Genomic DNA, 12,762 nt, shown 5'->3' on the forward strand with positions numbered 1-12,762 from the left:
AATGTATGAATATATGATTTATAAGCCACGAGACAGATTCTCTTATGTAAGGTAAAACATCATGAGATGGGAATGTGTAGGGAGTTACCCTGTACAAGGCTGTAACAAGAAGGGGAGGTGTCCTTGTACTCCTGTTAGGTAAAACATCATGAGATGGGAATGTACAGGGCTGTAACAAGATGTAAATGCATCCTTGTACTTACAAGATAAGAGAGACATTGATGGATTGAGAGGCAGGAAGCTAGCAGGGAAAGGATAGCAACAGTTTTAGTCATTGGACAAGTAATGATATGATGATGTTCTAAGCATGTATCCAAGGGTATAAAAAATCACCATTTTGCTGATAACGGCAGAATGCATTCTCCGACTAACCTGGTTGGTCGCAAGTGTTACAATCCGGTAATAAAGAACAAAGAACCCTGATTTCGACTCAGCCTGGTGTTTGTCTCACTCATTCATGAACAAAGCAGACCTAACACTTAGTGAAAGACTCTCTGCTTTTGGCAGTGCATTTTGCCGTAAAGGAGTTCTCATGCTTTGCAAAGTGATTAAAATCTGGTTGTGTAGCAGTATTCGTGTTTGTTTTCAAACAATCAAAGGTCCATTTTAACAATATCATCTACATTCTTAAAGGGACGGAGACTGGGAGGTGAAAATTCACACAAAAGTGTTCACACTGTAATCTATTTATTTTAAACTATTTGGCTAAATCCCATCCAGCGTCGACAAGGTGAATAATTTATTTCCACAGGGTATTCAACAACATTATGTCTTTTCTCTCCTTTAGTTTTAGCATTTAAACAATGCATGGCTCTGCTGTTCTTCTTAAAAATAAGCATCTTAACAGATGCCCAGCTGATTTAATTAAGATTTATGTTCTCGGGATGTAATCAGTATCCTTTCTTGTTCTATTGGAAAGGAATGACTTTGTTAAAACTCTCTAGTCAAGCAGATAGTAATTCATCTGATGTCTACATCAGAATGGACCCCAGTCCAATTCATGAAATGTTGCCTGGCAACATCTTTGTACAAACACAATTGGAGTGTTTCAAACAGTGAATATTTTCCATTGGTTGAATTCAGAACAATGGAAATCTAGAACACAAACCTTATCCTTGAAATTACTACCCCCACTTTCATACAGAAACAGCCGTGTAATTTCACTGATTCCACCTGGGATTGAGCCTATATGCTACGATGCAAAATAAGGTTGATGGTGTGTGATAGTACAGATCTATCACCAATGTACATAGTGTATATAGTTACTGTATCTAGACTGTGCTTACAGCGATTGGCTGAGAGCTAAGCCACACCTATTGTCTGGGCCTTAAAGGGTTGTGTCCCTAACCAGGTCGTATCATTCCGGACTGGTTGGCCACCTGTGAAGAACTCCTGTCTTTTGCTAATAAAAGCCTTGGTTTGGATCAACAAGTCTTTGATTCTTTCAACGAGCTCTACATGGTGTCATCCCAGGGAGAAATTACAGATCCCAATGACATACTAAGTGCGGTCCCTGATGGCCAGCACGCTGAGGTTTAAACATCATGTAGCGGTCCTTTCCACGAAGTGACAAGGGCACTGCATGGCTGGTCAACATTTCCTCCCTGCTGGCAGGTCAACAGGGAAAGAGAGAAAGGATTTATTTAAGATCTCAGCTCCATCCACCAGCTCCAAACCGAGATTGCCACTTTGGTCTCTCACCGGCCCTATTCTTTCTCTGGTTACCCTCTTGTCTTCAATAAAAAAATGACGTGGTTTTTCTTGGATGCCTATGTTATTCTTGCCACTTCTCTTCCTTCCAAATTATTTTTTGGAGCACTCCTTCCACTTTCTGTTCTCCTGGTGGTAGTTCTCTGTTCAAGCTGTAAACTACCTTTTGTCCCTCCTGTTAATGACCTTGACATTCACATGTTCCTGGTTTTACCCTTGTTAGGGAAACATGTTGGCCCTGAACGTTTATTATTTCATTTCTGAATGTCTTTTTGGTACATAGAACTCCTCCCAGTCTACGTTTGTCAGGTCGAAGCATTTTCAGATCAGTCTCCAATTCAGGAGCTTCATTTCCCATCTTCTCTGCTAAATTATTTAAACCTTTCCTACCTGCATTGTCATACACCCACCCAAAGATGCTGGACCAGCATATAGAGCATACAATGATAGATTAAGGCACACATGTCAAACTCAGGCCCGCGGGCCAAATTTGGCCCGTGATATAATTATATTTAGCCCGCAAGATCATATCAAATATGTATTAGAGCTGGCCCGCTGGCTGCCGCGCCAGTATAGCGCATGCACAGCTAAACTACAAATCCCAGAATGCTTTGCAAATGCGTTGCCGCCGGCCTGTCAGCCCGCTAATCGCCCCCACCTCCTCTCTTTACTTTCATTAGCATCTGTGACCTGTCGCCAAACTCACATGTAATAAACCCCTTACGAAAAATGGCCAAAGGAAAGACAGAAAACAGGACCTTTCAAGACAGGTGGGAGGCAAACTCTGACCCCAGAGCTTCATGAACTTGCATCAAAGAAGAGATGCCAAGTATCTGGTTTAGACTCAGGTGCATCAGAGTAAATCACAGCTAAGCTTGGATTAATATTTTCTTTGGTTAACTTTGGACTGTTCATAGTTGAAAGATTGGATTTTCATTGAAGCAAGTTGTTATTTTTTTTACTTGTTGGCTTGTGAAAAAAAATACATTCAAAAGGAGCTTAAAGGCTATAGAGAAATATTATTTATTGAATATTTTATTTCTCATTTGTTAATGCTTCTTCTGGAAAGAGTTTAACCAAAACTATTATTAAACATTTATTTTAATAAGAAAAAGTTTAACATTACATATGTTGAAAGAAGAAAAAACATGCAGATGTTGTTGAAAATTTTCAATAAATATTTAGTTTGGCCCACGACTTAGTCCAAGTTTTTAATTTTGGCCCTCTGTGAATTTGAGTTTGACACCCCTGGATTAAAGTATTGTGCAACCTGTAGCATTAGTTTTAAAGGGACTTAAATTGTGCTGGCTGGCGCGTGTTATGAGGGGGAAATGTGACTGCAGAGCCCCCCACTCTCCCAGAAAGAGTTTCTGATACTGACCCTGCATGTCATATATAACCATATAACAATTACAGTACAGAAACAAGCCATATCGGCCCTTCTAGTCCACACCGATTTAAGTGAACTCCACTAGTACCACCTACCTGCTCCCGCCCATAACCCTCACATCCATGTTCTCATCCAACCTCCTCTTAAATTACAAAATTGGCCCTGCTGCAACCACCTCTTCCGGAAGGTCATTCTACTCAGCCACCACTCTCTGAGTGAAGAAGCTTCCTCTTATGTTACTTCTAAAGCTTTTTCCCCAACCCTTAACTTATGACACCTCGTTCCAATCTCTCTTACCCTCAAGGGGAAGAGCCTTTTCACATCTATTCTATCTATTCCCCTCATAATTTTATATACCTCTATCAGAACCCCCGTCAATCTTCTACGCTCCAGTGAATAAAGACCCAGTCTACTCAATCTTTCTCTGAATTCTAGATATTGTCCGTTTTGAAAGTTTGAAATAGACTTAATTATTCTTAACAAAATTATGCTAGACCACTATATATTCAGTGATTACCAGTCATGTATCTAGGGAACAGTGTATCTATGGCAAGCACTGAAATTGGACCTCCCCCCTTACTAACACATTTTGTTAAGACAGAACCTACTTACAGCTGTGGCAGCAGCTGATGGCTGGTCAACGTGGGATCAATGGCCATCTTTGTTACCCATAATCCCATGCAACTGGAACCGCTCTGCTTTTCCCTGGCTCTAGTGCTGGCAGAACGGTTTCAGCTGCGTGAGGGATAATGGGTAATGAAGATGGCCATTGCTCCTGCACTGAGCCATCATTGCGAGCTGCCATTGGCAACTCCAAAATGGCCTGATCAGATGAAGAAGCGGGGCTCTGGTGAATTCCAGCAGCGATACACACCTGCAGCGCTTGGAAGTTAGATTGGAGTGGAGGCAGGTGGGCAGATGACTGATGGGAAGGGTGCGGGCAGGTGGACGGCCAGGGCTAGGAGTGAGCCATTCAGGCGAGGTGAGGATAGTGCCCCCCCCACTTAAAAGTTAGTGATTAAAAAAACAAAGGAGGAAAAACCCAACACCCAACCCCAACCAACCAATTTTCCCCTGTAACCGCTACAACCATGTCTGCCTGTCCCGCATCGGACTTGTCAGCCACAATCGAGCCTGCAGCTGACGTGGACATTTACCCCCTCCATAAATCTAAGTCCGCGAAGCCAAGCCAAAGGACCTTTAATCAGAATCATGTGCAGCGGCTATGAGATGCAACACACCCATAGACTGTGGTAATAACCTGCCATTGAGGTGATAATTGGCTAAAATTGCAACCTTAATTATCACCTTTAATTGGAGTTATTAACACAGACTATCATTGTGGTATCTCAATAGCCCAGTGAACAAATATGAAAACAAAAATGTTTCTCATTATTCATAGTACATGAACGTGGAGGCCCTTGAAAATCCAGGGCCCGTAGCATCTGCTACTTTTGCTACTATGTTAATATGGTCCTGAGAACATAGAACAATACAGCACAATACAGGTCCTTCATCCCACAATGTTGTGCCAACCCATATACACCTACCAAAAATTACTAAACCCTCCCTACTTCATAACCCTCGATTTTACTTTCATCCACGTACCTGTCTGAGAACCTCTTAAATGTTCTTATTGTTCCAGCCTCCACCACCATTCCAAGCAATACATTCCAGGAACCCACATCTCTCTGTGCAAAAAAAACAGAGTCTTGAGGTCTCCCCTAAACTTTCCTGTCTTCACTTTGATGTTTGCTACTCCTGCCCTAGGAAAAATATGCCGATTGCCTATTTTCTCTTCATAATATTGTAGACCTCTATTAAGTCACCCCTCGTCCTTCTTCACTCAAAAGAGAAAAGCCCCAGCTCTGCAAACTTTGCCTCATAAAACTTATTTTCCAATCCAGGCAACATCCTGGTAAATCTCCTCTGGTTCCACATCTTTCCTGTAACAAGGTGACCAGAACTGAACACATATTCTAAGTGTGGTCTCACCAGAAGTTCAGCAGCAAACTGTCTGCCTTGTACAAGTCCCACCTTCCCCAGAAAGCATCCGATTGATCCAGAAATCAGAAGCCCTCTCTTCTGTACAATTTCTTCAGCTACGCATTCATCCAACCTTTCCTCCTAGTCCTGTGCTCACTAGCGTATGGCATCAGAGGTTATCATAGAATATAACCTTAGAGATCCTGTTTTTCTAAACTGCTACCTACTCCCCAAATTCCCACTGCAGGATCTCATCCCTTTCTCTTGAGTGTTAATACCACAGGCTCCAAAACATATGGGGTTGTGGGTTAATTGGGTCTAAGTGGGCTGCACAGGTTTTAATCACTGGAATCAGATTCTACTGTGTTGTAAATATTTTTAAAAAAAGAAGCACCTTTTTAATTCCTTTCATAGTTAGTTATTCGATCACCCACACTCCTGTTCGGCTCCGAATCATGGGTCCTCTACCGGCATCACCTACGGATCCTAGAACGCTTCCACCAGCGTTGTCTCCGCTCCATCCTCAATATTCATTGGAGTGACTTCATCACCAACATCGAAGTACTCGAGATGGCAGAGGCCGACAGCATCGAATCCACGCTGCTGAAGATCCAACTGCGCTGGTTAGGTCACGTCTCCAGAATGGAGGACCATCGCCTTCCCAAGATCGTGTTATATGGCGAGCTCTCCACTGGCCACCGAGACAGAGGTGCACCAAAAAAGAGGTACAAGGACTGCCTAAAGAAATCTCTTGGTGCCTGCCCCATTGACCACCGCCAGTGGGCTGATATCGCCTCAAACCGTGCATCTTGGCACCTCACAGTTCAGCGGGCAGCAACCTCCTTGGAAGAAGACCGCAGAGCCCACCTCACTGACAAAAGACAAAGGAGGAAAAACCCAACACCCAACCCCAACCCACCAATTTCCCCTTGCAACCGCTGCAACCATGTCTGCCTGTCCCGCATCGGACTTGTCAGCCACAAACGAGCCTGCAGCTGACGTGAACATTACCCCTCCATAAATCTTTGTCCGCGAAGCCAAGCCAAAGAAAAGATTCGATGACTTCTGGCAATTTGCTGCTGTTCTTCACCCTATGTTGTGGTACACCTCCGGCCTACTGCAGGGGGAAACACCTGTACCTGCAGGAGTGTAAGGGGACAGGACAACACCTGGCTGCCTGCCAATCAGTCGGCCTGAAGGGATCAAGCCCCACCCGGTCGGGTGTCAATCACCCTCCGGGATATAAGCCTGCGCCGGCCTCCCGAGGCCTCACTCAGAGTTGCTGCAGCCACAGTCAGCCTGGCTCTGTGGAAGTCTTTGTGGATTAAAGCCTGTTGTTCAGTCTTTACCTTGTGTGTGTCTGATTCTGTCTAACAGCGCACCACAAGCCTGCCCATGACTTGGGCACCAAGGAGACCACACACCACAGAATTGTCTGTTTGCTGCCTGTACTTTTGCTTCGGACTCTTGTTTGTCCCACTCATACAACTGAGCCACCTACACGTTTGTGATCCCGGCCTCTGTGCAATGATGAAACTTATTTCAGCGTCACTCCACTGTAAGAGAATTGCCACTCCGTAAGGAAAACTGCTCTAACTACCCCCCACCGTGCTCATTTTAAGGAGGTCATGCATTTGCCCAATTCTTATATGTGAAAATATACATCAAGTCTCAGGAGATTGAGGGAATTTCAAAGTCGTCATTAATGTGAGCATCGCCCATGATGAAACTCCCAAACTGAGCCTAATTTCTACGCCTGTAATATAAAGGGTTTTCCTGCTACCCACGTATCATTGGTCTGAATTTGTATGATCCCTTATGAGTGACAAGCTAACTTCACCTCTCCTGCATCCTTTCTCTCTCCTCCTTCAAGGCAGCCCCAGTGTATGTAACTCTGTGTGTCTTTGACACTGTTCTGTGCAGGAAAGCACTGAAGGTTGCAAGAAATTGGGTGAGCTCTCGTCAAGAACTGAGTGAGGCGTGAAGGTCTGTGTCTTGGGTAAACTTATACCTCTCATTTTGTTCGTTTTAGATTGGTCACAGTGTTTGAGCTACTGAAAGAAAATAGACACATACACACACCGAGAGCAGTTCAGTTTATGCAAATGTTTACTACAAATTCAAAAGCTGATTTCAAACTACAATATGCAAGCCCTTCCCAACTATATTTATCAACGCCTGGACTGGTCCCAACTGCCGAGGCGAGGCAACAACTGCACACTTGTAGTCAGGGTGCTGGTAGCAGCTTCTCTACCTCCCCTGACCTTGGCTGGACTCCAGAAGTTTTTCTTCTTGCTGAGAGATGTTGCCACCTCTCGGAGAGTCTCAAACTTCAGCAGCGGGACCATGGCTTATATTACCCAAAATCTGCTTACCCAAGCACCTCTTCCCAGCACAGCAAGAAAGATGAGCGAGCAAGCTAGCATGCTAGGCTTCTATCGAATAACATAATTTTCAGCTTATCACTTTGAATACAATGGTTTATTTTGCATCAAGGCTAGGCCTCTGACAGTCTGTGACCAAAACAAGCAGGAAGATTAAATGTTCTTGATTCACAGATGTCCTTTCGTCAGATAACTGCATCTCTGGCCCCTCGGTGGAATTTAGCTTATGTCTGCTGATTCTAAAAAACAAGCAGGTTCTCAGCCTTGCAGAAGTAAAGGCTGCAAAAGTAAAAAACACAGTTAGAATCTTCCATTACAGTCTGCAGCCGCCAATCAGAAGGGCTCAGGCCCGAAACGTCAGTAATATATCTTTTACCTCCCATGTCTGCTGCAAGACCGGCTGAGTTCCTCCAGCATTTCTGTGTTGTTCTTATTAACAAGAAATGTGTCGGTCCTCTGTTAGTACCTGTTCTGGGTATAAAACACCCTTGTGCTGTTTCAAGCTGGATTTTTAGCTCATTTTGTCATTTCTTTTGCAGGAACCTGATTGGGCAACACTTAATACCTCAATGTAAAAATAGCACAGCAAAATTAGGTGTAATCTACTTTCTGAACAATAAATCCTTTATTGCCTCTGCTTAACCCTTTGGACTCCGGCCATTTTTAACCTTTCATAATATATATTCTGAACTGGGTCCATGGGTAAAATTACAGTAAGAACACCAGTACAAGCCAGCTATTGGTTCGGTATAAAACCAGTCCCAAAAACACGGACACGGAGTATATGCACTTGTTTGTGGTCCCTGAAAACAGGGACACGGAGTCTAGAGGGTTAAAACATTTCACTCTCCAAAATGTTGAAATTCATTATTGATCCCCAGATATTAACATTGCAATTTTCCTTTACCCTTTCAGTGCAAATGAATCTTCTTCCGAGCAATAAAATCTCAGTAATTTCCTTGATTGAACTCCTCAAGTGAGCCTCTCTTTTCCACTTTGTGCTCTTTCCAGGATCTCAGATCCCTATGGTAACTAAGCACATTAGAATCATGGAAGTTATTTTAGAAAGAAGTATGTTTGAGATTTGCATGAAGAACATTAATACCTTTGAAATTTCCTCACTGTCCTAATTATATATTTATTTATTTTCACAAATTTGAGTAATTGCTTATCAATGCAACCAGGGCTGCAGCTTGCTGAATCCAATTATTGAAGTGGGATGCTTTCCTTTAGTATTCATATTAAAGACGCTTTTATACTTGTGATTTATTCATCCTGATGCTGAAACTTGAAGTTATCTCTGTGAATTCCTCAGAACATTTTTTAAGCTGATCCTTCAAGGTTGATTAGTTTGATTTGATTCCCTGATTTCGTTCAGTGGAATATTTGGACTTAAAAGGTAGACGAGCAACTGCAATGTCTGACTATGATTCTGTTTCAGTACAGAGAAAACAATTCATTATCTTGGGAATTTTAAATACAAATTGAAGCTTTGAAGTTTATTGTCATTTGGAGAAGTTCAATATACAGATGCAATGCAAGTCTTGCTTACCTACTGCTTACCAGGTTTATAAGCACACAACACATGACACGTACAAAGATAAAATAAGAAAATGCTAATATTAAAGGATGAGGATATAAAAAAATAAATAATGATAAACATTCTCAGTCAATCAAAGTGCAACAAAATAGCCCCAGCCATTAGTGCAGACCGATCTTTGCTGGTAGTGTAGAGGTGCAAGAGCCTGACAGCTTATTCTTTCAAGGAATTATTCTTATCCTTTCAAGCAACGTGGGTTTCACAGACTGATCCAGCATTTATTTGTCTATTCAAAGCAGAGCTGAAGGCACACCCAGTGGTTTGGCTGTTTCTAGAGTCCTGATTTGAAATGTCCATTTTTCTCCATGGGCTAAATGGCCTATTTCTGCTCCTATATCTTATCGTCTTTCAGAAAGAATTCAATGATTGGTTACGATTTGGTTGAAGACCAGAACACCGTTTCTCTTCATTACATGCTCTGTGCTATGAACAGTCTTGCAGTTAATATAATCCTCATTATGTTAGGAAATTCATTAATAAGACAGAGCAGCCAGAAGGATGCGCGTGATAGCTCAGTGTGCAGGGATAGTGAAATATTGATCTCTCCAGCTCACATTCCAGAATATTTATGATCATTCCAAATGCTGCAATTGCTATTTTGTTTGTAGTTCAATAAAGAATTTAAATGTTCAAGCAAAACATGTATTTAATAATATTCTGGTCAACATTCAAAGCAGGGACAAAATAATTTGGATTTAACTATGGAAAGCATAGTTGGGCCAATAATTTTGTACCTCTCTGTGATATTGTGGTTCAGAAGATCTCAATGCAAGGGTTTTGGCCTGATAGAGGATGCAGATTTTAGTAAAATACATAACTGATGTTTCAGGCTAGAACCCTTATTATAATTAAATAGAGTGGAAAAGAGTGGCTAAAGTGAAGGTTGTTCATTAAGATGCTGATTTTAGTTTGGTTACATACAACATTACAGCACAGTACAGGGACTATAACCCACAACGTTGTGCAGATCAATGACTTCCTCCACAACAATCTAATTTTTTTCCTGAATCACACCCATAACACTCTCTTTTTCATACATTCATGTGTTTATCTAATGTCCCTATTGTACCACCTTCCACCACCACCCTGACATTTCCTTTAAAGTTTCCTTTATTCACCTTCTGGTATTCGCTATTGTCGACCCATGAAAAAGGTACTGGCTGTCCCCCCTCATCTGAGCCCTTCATAACTTATTAATTCACCTCTCATCCTTTGTCGCTCCAAATATAAAAGTCCTGGTTCTGCCAGCCCTGCTTCATGTGACGTTCTCCAATCCAGGCAACAACCTGCTAAATTTCCTCGGCACCCTCTTTAAAGATTATTTTCTTTTTAAACCATCTTTATTCATTTGATGGAGAGAAGTATTACATGTATCTATTGTTTAGACATTAATTAATTATATAGTTTTTATATAATGCAGTGCAGAATATGAATCACATATCAATTATCCATTGTCTTATACAATTCTCAAAAAAAGTGAAATATCCTTATGAGTATTTCACCTCTTTTTCTAATATTGAGGTATACATTGTGATTATCTAAATCAGGGGTCATCAAATTTTTTAAACCACCGACCTCTTCATGGATTCCTTGATCTCTCATCGATCCCCAAGCATGTAAAGTAAATAAATAAATATTATCAATAATACATTTCTCTATAGCCTAGACATTTATCAACCCCTTGGATAGTCCCAATGACTCCCAGGGATTACTTTTCCAGCCTCTGATCTAAATAGACCAATCTCTTCTAGTTAAAAAATAAGAACAAAAGGAAAAAGAGAAGCAAGAAGAAAAAAAATATTAATCTAATCCCTCCCACTAAACAGGGTCACCAGCAAATAAATTGTAAAGAATTGAGTATTGGCTCTCGGATATCGGATAGAAAACCCCCAGATCCCCCCTACCTAAGTAATCAAATTATGGTGATAGTCCATGAATGGGCCTCATATCTTGTCAAATTAAACCTTGATCTCTTTAACATTAGATCTAATTTTCTCTTTAAAGATTCTACCATCTTCCTGTAAAATGGCGACCAGAACTGAATGCATGGATTTGGAGCATTTCTGGGAGAAGCATTGAGGGTGTTTTTTCAGTGTCTTGAGTGGTGTACGTGGTGCGCTGTTAGCCAGAATCAGACACAAACAAGGTAAAGTCTGTACAACAGGCTTCAATCCACAAAGACTTCCACAGAGCCAGGCTGGCTGTGGCTGCAGCTTCTCTGAGTGAGGCCTCGGGAGGCCGTCACAGGCTTATATCCTGGAGAGTGATTGACACCCAACTGGGTGGGGCTTGATCCCTTCAGGCTGACTGATTGACAGATGGCAAGGCATTGTCCTGTCCCCTTACACTCCTGCAGAAACAGAGGTTGCCCCCTGCAATAGGCCGGTGGTGTACCACCACAGTGTAGTAGTCCAAGTCTCAGTATTATGAAGAAGGGTAAACAGACTGAGTTTTGTGCTAAAATGTGCTGGAACATCAATGGGAGTGATGAATTTTATCTTTGATGCTTGCCTCCACTGAGAGGATTTTTGCTCATGGGACAAGGTCTTCTATGCCAGATCATTTGAGACATCCTCCTTCTTTAAAAAAACTTAGCTTCTTCTCTACCACCATGAACTCGGTGATCACCTGCATATTCATTACACGCACGTCTGCCCTAGCTCCCTCCTCCCCTGTGCGCAACAAGGACGGGATTCCCTTTTTCCTCACTTACCACCTCATCGGCCTCTGCATCTGATATATCATCCTCTGCTATTTTCCCCTCCTACTACATGATCCAACCACCAAACACATCTTCCCTTCTCCTCCCCTCACTGCCTTCTGCTGCTACTGCTCCCGCCATGACTTCCTTGTCCAATCATCCCTTCCCACCAGTCGCTTCCCTTGGCACCTACCCCTGTGACTGCAGGAAGTGCTATACTTGTGCCCACATCTCCTCCCTCAGCACCATTCAGAAGCCACACTTCATTTGTGAATCTGCAGGGGCCATCTATTGCATCAGGTCCTCGTGTTGCCATCTCCTCTAAATCAGAGAGTCTTGATGGAGACTGCAATATCGATGAGCATCTTTGCTCTGTCTGCCACAATAGCAGAGACATCCCAGAGGTCACCCATTTCAATTCTATGCCCCATTCCCTTGCTAACATGTCTGCCCATGATTTGAGACTGAGACTACAAGCATTTTGGATGAACAAAGCATATTTCGTCTCAGCACCCTCCAAGAAGACGCCATTAATGTTGACTTCTCCGTTTTTGTTAGCCCCCCCACATCACCTCAACATCTTTCCTTATGTATCCTTTTCTCTAGCTCTGTCTCTCTTTCTTTCTGTCTATTTTCCCCCAGCTCTGCTTTCACAGAGCCAAAAAAAACCCTCTCCCCTAATCAATTCTCACCCTTTCTCTCTCCTGTCTTCCTCTCCATATCCAATAACACCCTTCGTCTTTGGCCTGTACTCCTGTCCTTCCTGTTCTTCCCCTTTCCTTTCCCCACGTTTTAATTCGACACTTTTTTCCCTCGTACCTTGAGGAAGGCCTGAAGCCTGAAAATATACCTTTACATTCTTTCAGCATTTCTGTGTTTCTACTACAATCACAGCATCTGCAGACTTTTATGTTTCACTCCACTGAGAAGTTGCAACCTGAGATCTTAGAAGTAATCTGTGCATTCCAAGCTCTTGCCATGAACATATATT

The 12,762-nt window shown here is 42.4% G+C and overlaps 1 protein-coding gene across 1 annotated transcript in view; it reads left to right on the forward strand.

Annotated features, from left to right (window-relative positions):
* ryr2a (ryanodine receptor 2a (cardiac)) overlaps positions 1-12,762 on the forward strand; it is a 612,110-nt gene that overhangs the window by 563,698 nt on the left and 35,650 nt on the right. The window lies entirely within an intron of this gene.

This window comes from Narcine bancroftii, chromosome 4 (genome assembly GCF_036971445.1).
Source record: "Narcine bancroftii isolate sNarBan1 chromosome 4, sNarBan1.hap1, whole genome shotgun sequence".
NCBI lineage: Eukaryota > Metazoa > Chordata > Chondrichthyes > Torpediniformes > Narcinidae > Narcine > Narcine bancroftii.